Source organism: Acanthisitta chloris, unplaced genomic scaffold, assembly GCF_000695815.1.
Source record: "Acanthisitta chloris isolate BGI_N310 unplaced genomic scaffold, ASM69581v1 scaffold14504, whole genome shotgun sequence".
NCBI lineage: Eukaryota > Metazoa > Chordata > Aves > Passeriformes > Acanthisittidae > Acanthisitta > Acanthisitta chloris.
In genome coordinates, this window is record NW_008671115.1 from 1 (window position 1) to 12,904 (window position 12,904).

Genomic DNA, 12,904 nt, shown 5'->3' on the forward strand with positions numbered 1-12,904 from the left:
GATGCAGCCCAGGATTCCATTGGCCTTGAGATTTGCAGAAGTTTGGAAGGAATTTCATTGCTAGGATGCCATATACTTTTAAAATCTACTATATAAAAGTATTTTGAAAATATGTCAAATGATTTAATATAAAATAGTTTTTAATTATGATAGTTTTTTTATTATATGCCCTGCTTTTATTGATTTTAAGTGATAATGTCAGCTGTTCTCTGTCTTGCAAATGTAAAGTTTAACCTCTATGCTACTATTGTACTAACACATCAGAGATTATACCTGCAAATGCATCTTCATCCATGTTTGTACATATAGGTACAAATGACCCTCAAACAATGGGAAAGATGTAAATATTGTGCAAAGTTTGTCACCAGTTTGAACTTTCCTCAAAAATCCATTTACTTTACCCTTTCTTTTTTCTTTTTTTATTCTAGAGGCTAAGGAAATCAAAATCAGCAAAATCAGTGAAAATCCAAAATAAATCTCCCAAATCCACTGGAATCATCTGGGATTTACACCAGAGTGTACAGGGAATGGCAGCACTTTGCTAATGCCCATAGCAGGAGGAGCTCACAGGCAGCAATGCAAAGAGCACAGGGAAAATACAGGAGCAAATATGGACAGTGAACTGGGTGACAGGATCAGTCTGTGCCTCCCTCACAACCCCAGGGGCTGCTCATGAGGAGAGAAGGCAGCAGGCTGTGCACACAGCATCCTCTGCTTAAGGAAAATACTGCAAAACAAAATTCCCTGCTCAGCTGCATGAAAATAAAACCATGAATAAACTTGAAATACCTTAATGCAATGTCATTTTCACATTCTTTCTACAGCTCAGCTATAAAATGACATCAGCAATGAGCTCAGACTTTATAGCTGCACATTTATCACCATGCCCAGAATACTCCCCCAAGGCAATGCAGTTTCTGTAGCACAAACGAGATCCCCAAGGTATGATGATGAGTGATTATCTGTCCAGAGCACCTTCCCTGTGATCCAAATCTCAATTCTGACATTGAGGAGAGCAAAAACAGGATCATATCCTAAAAACTTCTGCCCTGAGAAAGAATCCAGCAGACAGCAAGAGAGAAAATTCTGCAGTGATCTAATATTCCTATTATGCTGTGATTGTCTGCAGAGCTCTAGCTCTGCAGTCTTTCTCTCTCTCTCTTTCTCTAATCTATGTGGGCATTCCTATTACCCCTGTCAGCACAGCATCTGAATGTCTTCCAAACAAGAAGAAATACTACCTATTTTTTCCCCTGTTACCAAAACATGGACTTTACCTCAGCTAGCATGGAGTCTTCTAAAAATGTCAGTGTGCTGAGATGGAGAGCATGGAGATTTCTCATTCATCACCTCATTCTTCAGGCTGCTTTCTGCTCTGTTTATGCATTGCTTTGGGTCTCTCTGTGATGAGGAGATTGAGCTGATGACTGTGGTATTTGGAGGGTATTTACATAGGGAATGGTTCTTTAAGTATAATGACAAGGTTAAGTGTCATTTAGCAACTCAAGCAGAGCTTTTGAGAACTGAATATCTCCTCCCAGAAAAGCATTTTCTGCTTTATTTTTATTGCCAAGGGAGTGTAAATGGAAGATGGTGATACTACTTGAAGTACTAGGTCTGTCATACATGTACAAAGACAGAAACCTACTATAAGCCCCAAAGTAATCACAAATCCCTGTGTAACAGATGCTCTAGTTGTGGTTTATATGATGTAAAACTCTTAAAATGCTCTTGATAAGCTATGCTGCCTTAACAGTGCTCTGATTAAAGCTCTAACTCAGTCAGCCCCTGCTCTGCTGGTGACCAGGGGAATAGGGTAGAGCCCTCTCACCTCCATTCACTTTTCAAAATGAATGAACCCACTGACAATGCTTTGTTTGCCCCTTCACTGAATGGAAGGAGAGACAGAGAGGTAATGTGTAAAAGGTCCTTCTAATTCCAAGAAAATGTATTTTCTCCTCATACTTCTTATTAGTAATTCAAACTGTCATACTGTATACTTTGAGAATGAGACAGGAAGGAGCTTGTTCACTTCTTTGTGAGCTTTTTCTTTTTTCTCAGAACAGTCCTTTGAAGCCTTACTTGCATTGAAAATAGTGACTGAAAAGCTGAGTCTCATGTCAGGGTTGCTATTCTACTCAGAGGATGTAATTTTGCTTTGTAAATTGGTCTCTCATCTTGAATGAGCAAATAAGCATCCTAGTGGATGTCAATTAGATGAACTTTTGTATCCCAAGTAGAACTGCTGAGAGCAATTTTGATGGACTGAATTTACATTTGAATATGCTTTCAACTGGATCTAAACCACATTGTAAAATCAGATTGATCTCTCCAGAGTTCCTCCAATGAAAAAGATTCCAGTAATGTTTAGACAGTTTATTTGGACAGATTCAGAGCAACACATTTAGACTTCTGTTTAGTTCCTGAGACATTTTTCCCCCTTTTAACTGCCTGTATATCATATCTTAAAAAGTCAATATGGAATTATTTCAATTTTTTTAACAGTAAATATTGAGAATACTCCAGCTTTTTGTTTCTGTGCTTTTGAGATATCTTCAAGGAAAAATCAGGAACATTGATTCCTAGCAGAATTGAGTCAAATATTGAAATCCTGAAGTTCTTCTGAAACACAACTTCCATTCTCAGACTTCATCTGTAGAGGGAAATGCATTGCTTAAAATGTTTCCAGCTGTAATAGTCTAAATCATAAATTTAAAACCACTTTTGGTAGGTGCCTTTGGGAATGGCAGCACTGAGTCTAATCACTGGCAGCAAGAGCTCTGATTACTGGTATCAGTCAAAAGCACTTTAGCTCAGGCTGTGTCTGTCCTTCAGAACCAGCTTCCATACCCTCTATGTTTTATTTAGTGACCCCAGAACTTCTGGGATTTGTACCAGGGTTTGTGGTGACTTGGGTGTGTACTAACCTGGACTTTCACTGTCTCCTCACATCTGAGGCTGACCTTAAGGGAATTCTAAGTAGATTCAGGAAAACTGTTTTTCAGGAGGGTGTTGATCACTGTCACTCAGTGAGCAGGCAAGACTGGTATGTACTTTTAAAACCTGTTCCACTGCATCCTAAACACCCCAGGCTACAGTAAAAGCAGGTAATCACTTCATCTTGCCTTTAGACAAATGATATGCCACTCTTTTGCTGTAAAAATACTCCTCTCTCAGCTCCATGGAGCTACAGATTGGTGCTATTGATGTCCTGCTGCAATTCTTGTTCATCCAGACTCACAAAAATAGCTCCCAATTTTTATTTTTTCTTTGGAAGCAACTCTCAGGGAAGATGAAAGGTGTTGTAGTTCCTATAAAGCCTCTTGTGAATTGTTGATGCTGCTTGGATTTGAAAGATCAGCTTCAGCAGTGGTGGGTATGGCAGCATAAGGACAGGCACTGACCACTGCTCTGTGACAAGGGTCACACCAACTGTCTGGACAGAGGTTACCCAAGATATTACTCCTATGGAGCTCCTGAAGTCTAAAATAAAGTCCTGTGTCAGTGAGAGGCATGGAGTAAAGCAACCACTAAAGGAAAGACACCTTAGTGAACATATAGAGTGTCTCCTGTTCTTTAAATAACAATGGTAAAAGTTAAGGTTCTTCACTGAAACAGAGGGAAAATTAGCAGCAGATACCCCTCTTTCTTCTCTTATCAAGAGTTTCCTCTGTCAAAGACAATTTTCTAAGGATCTCCCAACATAGCTAACCTTATCCCAGTGCTAGGCCTGATGGGGATGAAGCTATTTGGCTGCTCCTTCTGTTTCATGTGACCCTGATCAGAATAAACACAACTGAATCAGTTCTTTCAAATTGGCAATCAGAAGCTGAGATGGAGGAGCTATTCTGCAGAAAGCTTTCTCCTGTGTCAGGCTACAAAGATCAGCTAAGAGACTGTCTGCAACTTGGAGCCTCCCCAAAGTGCCCATCCTCAGATGTCCCCTGTGTCCCCCACAGGTTCCTTTCCCAGCCCCAGCATCTCTCCTCTGATGGAGTTTGCAAGAGATGGTGTGTAACACAGGCCCTGAGGAGTTGTGCTGCTTTCACTGCCTCTTACAGCAACCTGTGTGACCTCAGAACTGAGGAGGAAGGAGAAATGTCTTTCGTAGCTCTTTGCCCTTCCTTTTGAAAGGAGTTACTTCTTCATTCATCACCTTTAGCGTTCCCCTGGGCTGCTGTGCTGTGTCTCTTTGTAGCCAAAAGGAGGCTGAATTTATCAGATGATGTCTCTGTAGCCACTAAGTCTGTGCCATGATGAATGTTGCTGTGGGCAATGTAAGGGCAGGGAACCTTTGGAAAGCCTGGAAGGGAGGGAGTCTGGAGAACTGTGACATCTTGACATCTCAAAAACAACAGGAATAAAGATCACCATTACCTCTTCCACACCCTCCCAGACCCATATCTCATAAAGCCTTGGCCTGTGACTCTCTCTGAAGGAAAACTTCATGTCCTGCACAGTCCTTACAGAAAGATCTGATGCACACAAAGGCAGGCCTGGGTTTATAGTGGCAGCTATAACAAACTCATAAACAACAGCCCGAGTTCATGTGAAATCCTAGTCTTCAGGGAGCTGAAGGATAAACATGAATCTATGTTGTACTTTTAAATAGAAAGTTCTACAGCAAATGATGGTTTTATCTCTTTAAATGCCCACAATTTTGGGGGATAAGGTTTGAGTCTTGATTATAGGTTACTAAAAGCACAAGAAACACTTTGCTACAGCTAAGAAAAGCTTTCAGATCATTATGAGTTTAAAGCTTTGTGTTGTGCATGCTGCTGGGCTAGCAGCCTCCTAACTGTGCTGTGATATCTCTAGCTGCAGAAAATGGTATGTTGCAGTTCAGAATTGTTTGGGAGAAAATATCTATTGCATACAGATGGAGGGATTGGGATATTTTTACCCCCGGGAGGGCTCTGTGAAATGGAATATATCAAAAGCAACCCCTAAACTGTTCATGTTCTCATATAAAGGTGACTGTTTGTATGCATACATGCACATTTTGGCACAACACTTTGCTCTGACTTATGTCCAGTGACAGAGCTTCATCTTCTGGACCAAGTTTGCTTTAGCCATTTCTTTTCCAGAGAGAACTGGCCTAACATCTTCACCTCATTTGTAGCCAGCTAGCCTGCTGAGAGGTCAAAGTTAGAATTACAGTATCTCCAGAGACTCTGTATAATCAGTGCCAATGTACAGTCACCCTCAGCAAAATTATCCAGGTTATCTTACCCCTAGGAAATATGCATAATGGAAAATAGGGAAAAATAAATAATTTCCAGAAGGTTCAAAAGGCTTTGGATTGCTTGCCACAAGGTGTGGAGAGAAACACCATTCTAATGTTGTGCCTGAGATTCTCTATCTTGGTGGTCAGATGGTGTTGCTGACAACCAACAGACAACACAAAGGGTTACTGGAAAATATTGGAACAGTGCTTTGGAAAAATGAAATGGAGATGTAATTCTGGTGCCCTTACCATAAGAAGGACATGGAACTGTTGAAGCAAGTCTAGTGGAGGCCACAAAGTTGCTAAGAGGATTGGAGCATCTCCCCTATGAGGACAGGCTGAGGGAGTTGGGGCTGTTCAGCCTGGAGAAGAGAAGGTTGTGTGGAGACCTCAGAGCACCTTCCAGAGTCTGAAGATGCTACAGAAAAGCCGCAGAGGGACTCTTTCTTAGGAGCTGCAGGGACAGGGGTAAAAATGAAAGAGGGGTAATTTAGGTTAGATATAAGGAAGAAGTTTTTCCCTGTTGAGGGTGGTGAGACACTGTCCCAGGTTGCCCAGGGAGGCTGTGGCTGCAATGAAAGAGGGGAGATTTAGGTTAGATAGAAGGAAGAAGTTTTTTCCTGTGAGGGTGGTGAGACACTGTCCCAGGTTGCCCAGGGAGGCTGTGGCTGCCCCAACCCTGGCAATGTTCACAGCCAGGTTGGATGAGCCTTGAGCAACCTGATCTGGTGGGAGGTGTCCCTGCCCAGGGCAGGGGTTGGGACTAGATGATCTCTAAGGTCCATTCCAACCCCTAAAATTCGATGATTCTCTGATGCATTCCCACTGGAGGCTGCAGGCTTATCTGGGAGAAGCTGAAGGCAAGATCTGCCCTCAGTATATAGCATTTTTTCCTCTCATCAAACAAATTTGCCAAAATGTAGAACATTTCACTGCAAATCACTTTCCTCAGAGGAAGAAAGTGAAGATAATGAACCTGGGAAAGGAAAGCTCACAGTTAGCAATGCAGATCCTCCCTTATTCATGAGAAAACCTCTGCTTCATCCTCCAGTTTGAACAGTCATTATTAACCTCATTTCCCAGCACTGATTACATTAACATGATTCTTTTGGATTGTACAAAACTATATAACACTGAAACCTTAAGCAGGTAGAAGCTAAACAGGGAGACTAACAAGAAGAATCCATTACTCCACAAGCTAAAAAAAAAAATTTTACCTGAGGCTGCTGCAACATGAGCAGGAAAGATCCACTTGCTAATAAACTATCCAGAGAAAGGGAGAAGGAGAGAGAGACCAGGCTGAATCTTTTACGAGATGGAAATCTTTTCTTGGCTAGCATTTTTCAGTCATGACAACTATCAGTCAATTCCAGTTGAAAGCAGCTGCTTCCCTAGGATGGGCTGGAGCTTTCCTGACTTCTCTCTCTTGGTCCCATGTCTGTCAGAGCCTGATATACAAACTTTCACTAAAAAAGCATATGTAAGCCTTTGGTTTTTTGTTTTTTTTTTGTTTTGAAAATATTCTTGCAATTATCTTTTAAGATACCACATGTTGTGTTGCCTCAGAAATAGGTTGTCTGTAAGACCTTTTTGCCATATTCTCTTATAATCAGCTTTTTTACTTCTTTTGGTTGTATATGTAAATCTCATCAATGCTGCTGTTCTGTCATTAGGTGGATGCTATTTGATTTTAGCATTCAGTTATTGAACATGGAAACAATAGACATCCTATTGTACACAGTTCTTGTTGCAGAACCCATGCAAGTGACATTTCAGAGTCCAGTTCTATCAAGTGCTGAGTACTCCCAGCAAAGTGCTCAAGTCCTTTTACAAAGGGTAGCAAGGTCATTTTTGGTATCAGATTCTCCTTCCAAGAGGTGTCTGGATTTCCACTCATGCTTTGAAAAGTCAATCTCTCTGCAGCAAAACCTTCTCTCCAGGATTTCCTATTAACCACCCTGAGCTCCTATGCAGTTTCTGGCTCTTGCTAGCTCACTCTGACTGTAAGAAACTTCACTGCTGTACTCAGGGGAGTGAATTTTGCTTCAAGAGCTGCTTGATTGTGTCTAAATCCCTCTACCCTATGTAAACTGCAGGGCAGAAGCATTCCCTGCACCCAGATCTGGAGATCTGTCTGAGCTGCCTGAATATTCTGCAAGGAGAGCTGCCACCTTATTTTGGATGTTTAAGAACAGAGAAATCTACAAGAAAAGGCAGTCTCTGAATCTGCCATACTTTAAAATCAGTTAGTCTGTTTGCATTTTGCTTTCTACTTCCTACTCCTTCCCAATCCATCTGTTGGATCTGTACCAGCAGTCAGAACCACATGACTTGCACCACAGGATGAAATGACTTTAAATGGCAATGTGGCACTAGTACAGCAATAACATCTCAGCAACAGACAGGGTGAGATTAATGTCACAATTAGCAAGTGGATGTTTGATGTCTTAACCTCAAGGATTCATTGGGCTTGTAAATCTGTAGGGGCTCAGTTGGGTGCTCAGTTGTTACAGATCACAGAGATAATGTAAACAGGCATTTACTGGGGCTTGGTGGAACCAGAAGGTTTCTGTTTGCTTGAAGAGTCCTTATAAAAGGTAGAAGCCTTGTTATAATATAAACACCAAAGGTATATGTGTCTAAACATTGTTTTACGGCAGAAAGTTTAATAAACCTAAGTTCTGTAAACAGAAGTTAAAAGCAACTCCATAGTAAATATTGAAAGGGGAAAGTAGCAGCTGCTTCATACTCGTGAGCTCAGACAAGGTATGTTTAACCAAATATTGTGGGCAGAATTCCTCACTGCTCCTGAAGAAAAATCTAAATAAGAACAGCAGAATATGGAGCAGTGTCATCTGTGCAGCCTCTGAGCTGGGAGAACTGAGGGATGGTAAGAGACCTGAGTCTGGGAGACCTTTCTGGGTGTTACCTGTCAGTTAGTGCCCACAGACCCCACTGTGTCCCTGAACCAAAGCAAACCCACTCCTCAGCCTGCAGGGTCTAGCTGTGATGTGCATGGTGCTGCTCTCTGCTGGTGCAGAGTCAGACAGTAAAACATTGCTCTATACAAACCAGCTCTGAGAATCTAATGCTGCTGCCTAGAACTGCAGACTTGGCATTCCCCACCAGGGAAGGTTCTGAGATCTTCAGCCTTTGTCCTTCTTTCTGTTTATAAGAGATGCTGCTACTTCTTCACATATGACAGAGGAAATATTTGGGATCTATCAAAATGATTTCTTTCAACAAAACAAGCTGCTCTGTCCAAGACTTTTCTGTTCTAATAAAACCTGTTTTGAAAGTGAGAAAAATGGGTGTTATTTGGTCTGAAAATGTACCTGTCCTTCATGTAATTCCCTTTCACCTGATTTCTTTTGTCCTGTTCTCTGAAGTCCCAAACTGTTAAACAAGTGTTTTTCTCTACCACTTGTGGCTTTTAAGAGAGAGATTTATTTTGAATTTCAGATTATTTATAGCTTGAAAAACACTGAGTGAAATGAGCACTAAAGTAAATGATAGCTTGTTTATTCCAAAGAAGAGGTGTAATGTATTTTATAAAGATCTAGATGTCATTTTACTTTCATGTAATTTCTACTTACTCTATATAACTAATGTCTTCCTTATTTTTTTCCAATGGAAGAATCCCTGGTTTTTCCAGCTGTTCTCTATTCTAAGCACTGAATTGAAGCCCATTAGAGTAAACAAGGCACATTATTCAACAAGGTCATTATTGATCCCATGTAAAATAAGAACAAGGCAAGAGAGAAGAAAATAAACTTAGGCATTTACCTATACATATACATAAAAATACGGTGGGAATTCTCAAAGACCCAACATAAAAACTAACTGCTAATTGCTGCTCTATTATTAATGCCATATACAGTGAACATCAGGTTTAAGCAGAACTCCTAAACAAGGTTATATTGGCTTTCTAATAATAGCACAATAGGGGCTACAAAAGTTATCAGATCAAAGTAATCACGAGGAAGAAATATCCCCTATAGCACCTCGTGTTATTGACATTATGCAGAACAATCCACTATCTTTTAATTCATGGTGAGCTCTGACTGAAACTCAGTGGCATGATGTGATCCATCTATACAGTGAGTGTAGTTCACAAACCAACTAAGTGCCTGTTTCACAGGGGAAAAATACACTTAAGAGAGACATTAAGGTTTCCTTTTTACAAATCTCTACTTGTAACAGGAATGAACATGATGTTACCGTACACTGCAGCTCTTTACCACAGCTTCAATCAACACACACATCTTATAAAAATATCCTCAGATCTACTATGTTCCTTCCCCTCACAAACCAGAGTATCAGTCCATCTCACTCCTCTCTACACATCTTGCTAGGACAAAACCACCCACTGAGCATTGCTGCTAGGTACCAAATGGTAGTTTAGCATCTTTTGAGTAAGATCCCATGTGAATGCAGCCCCTGGCTGAATAATTTCATTTTACAGCTTCTTGCTCTTCTGTGGACAGGATTTTCACCCATGGGTAAACACAGTTAACGGGTTTGATCAATGCATGTTCAGCATGTAAGTGCCCTTGGATCTTAGGCCTCAGAGGATCCTCATATGTGCTATTTTAGAATTTATGGTTTGTTTTTAAGGGACTGTACCAAGGCTAAGAAGCTTTCAGAGTGCTCATCATGAGAGTCTCACTGTCCTGTGATTTATATGCCATTTCTATGCATCTATATGCTTTTATCAAGGCTAAGCAGCTTTCACAGTGCTCATCATGAGAGTCTCACTGTCCTGTGATTTATATGCCATTTCTATGCATCTATATGCTTTTAAAATGTTAGAGAAAAAGGCTGTATTTATAGCAGGTTTTCTACAGTGTTAGAGAAAGTGGTTTCAGGATATGTAATGCATCATCTAGATGCACATTATAAGGAGGGTGTATTACCTTTTCTGAGTGTCTTGCAACCTTCATTGACACTAATCAGATTTACAAGTCCCAGTGGATGAAAGAATGGACTGCATAGTCTTTAATTCAATTTATTAGAATGAGTGGCTGACTCAGAGTTGAGAAGGAGCATGACCTTTCCACATCAGTTGTTTTCTACAATGTAGAAAAACTCCTTGTAATCCCCAGGGAGAAAAAAAATATTATTTGGGTGTTTCTCAAATGGCCTTTCTGGACATTTTGGCCCCAGCACGGCAGATCTACAGTACAGCAGTTCCACTTATCTAAAGAGTCTTTTTCACATTCTCAGTGACTGATATTCTTTCAAAATCTGGGCCTTGGGAAGTGTTTCATCTTCAAAAATGAGGCAGTGCAAAAGTGAGTACATCATAGGATGACTTACTTCCTTTTCTAAGACTTTGCTTATTGGCAGTTCTCAAGGGAAAAGTTCAGATTTTTTTTCCCCTCTCTTGTGATAAAAGGAGTCAAACTTTGGAGCAGGTTGCCTAGAGAAGCTGTGCATGTTCCATCCATGGAAGTGTTTAAGGTCAGCCTGGATGGGACTTTGAGCAAACTGTCTAGTGCAAAGCGTCCCTGCCCATGGCAAGGGGGTGGAACTAGCTGATTTTGATTTTGTTGGGAGGAGCATAATGAAATGTTGATGGCTGTTTCCTCTTTGTTCCATCTCTTGGGCCCATTTTCATGTGTTTGTTAACATATTCCATACTGATTTTTCTTTGTTGTCTGATTATTCTTATCTAGCACCTGATTTATTATTTATGCTAGACCTTATACTATACTGATTTTTCTTTGTTGTCTGACTATTCTTATCTAGCACCCGATTTATTATTTATGCTAGACCTTATACACATAAAAGACTTTTTTGTTATATCTACAGCTCGTTTTACTCACCTCCTAGGCTTGCTGTGCCCTCACTGCTGAGTTACTGATAGTCCCTTGTATTATCCTATGTTCAAATCTTTATAGTCACTACAATCCCAACATTAATTCCTTCTGCTTCATCATTAGTCTAGGGTCACAAATAGTTCATTCTACACAGCTAAATTACTTGCTATTCCTATTTATATCAAAACTAGAGACCTTACACCAATTATACAAAGCTAAGCAAAACTAAAACTAAAAAAAGCTAAGAGCCACCTGCTCACTAGTGCAGATAAGCAAGATAAAACAGAGCTCCAAGCTAGCTGAGACAAGTCCAGGCAAAAGCTGAGAAGCTCTCAGGCCTGTGTTAACTCAACACAAAACCTGTGCTAACCCAACACAAAGCCTGTGGCTTTTTACCCACAACAGCAACATTATATTTACCAATGGATGGAGCTCCACAGGGCATTCTTTATTTAGAGTAAGAGATTTCAAGGGATCCTGTCCCTGAGGCACGTGGTGACACTGCTTGCAGCCTCTTCTCTTGGAAGATCCCAAGCTGAGAACACACTCTTGGGCAAACTTAGGCCAGCCAAACTTCTTTCATCATGAGCAGGAAACTCAATCTGAGCAGTCTTACCTGTATTAGCTTTGAAGCTGTGGTGTAAAGCCCATCTGATTTCTCTTGAAGAATGTTTGAGATGTGTTTGCTTGTAGGATTTGTTTCTTAAAGACCTTGGCTTTTATTATGCCATCGAGGCATCAGAAATTAATGCTGATGTCACCATAGTTCAAATTGTTAATTTTATATTAGACTTATTGCTGGAAATGAATCCAGAAACCTTACCACTGGAAATCTATTCATTTCAATGTAAACAAGGAATCAATCAAGTGAAGCACTGCAGATCAGGCAGCACTAGAAATCCAGGCAGTGCAAAATGTGTTTTAGGTCTCCTCTTTCCACTTCTGCTGGGAGATCTATACACCCTGATGACCCTGCTCATGTGGACATGCTGTTGTTCAGTGGCCAAGTTGCCTCTTCCAACTAGATTAACCAGAACTCAGTGATCAAATGATGAAAATTGGGTTGAAATGTATTTTTTTTTTGGCAAAAGTAGAAGGAAACCTTTCATCAGTGATCCTATTTCAAAAGTGAGTGTTATTTCAAGACTGAATTTCATAATTCAGTTGAGTATATTTAGAACTCTGTCATGCTTTAACCTCAGCTGGCAACTAAGTACCACACAGCTGCTGGCTGACACACATCAACCCACATGAGTGGGATGGGGAGAGGATCAGGAAAAGGTAAAGTCTGTGGGTTGATACAAGAACAGTTTAATAATTGAAATACAGTAAAATTTAATAATAGCAATAATAGTAACAATAATAGTAAGGTAAATGAAAAAGACAGAGAGGAATATAACCCAGGAAAACCAAGGGATGAACAACACAGTTGCTCACTACCTGCTGACCCATTCCTGGTCTCTGAGCAGTGATCAGCCCTTCCTGGCCAATCATTCCAACTTTTGTATTGGGCATGAGGTTTTATGGTATGAAATGTCCCTTTGGTCAGTTCAGGTCAGCTGTCCTGGCCATGTATCTTGTGCACTTGCTCGTTGGCATGAGCATGAGACACTGAAAAGTCCTTGACTTAGGGTCAGCACTACTGAGCAACAGCTAAAACATCAGTGTCCTACCAACATTATTCTTGTACTAAATTAAAAACACAGCACTGTGACAGTTACGAGGGAGAAAATTAATTCTATCCCAGCTGAAACCAGGACAAAGTCCCATTCCATTTAGCAGAGTTAAATATTTTCTGCAGTTAGCCACAGTAAATCAAGAGGAGTTAAGGGGGTGAAGTTCTGCATTAGCAAGT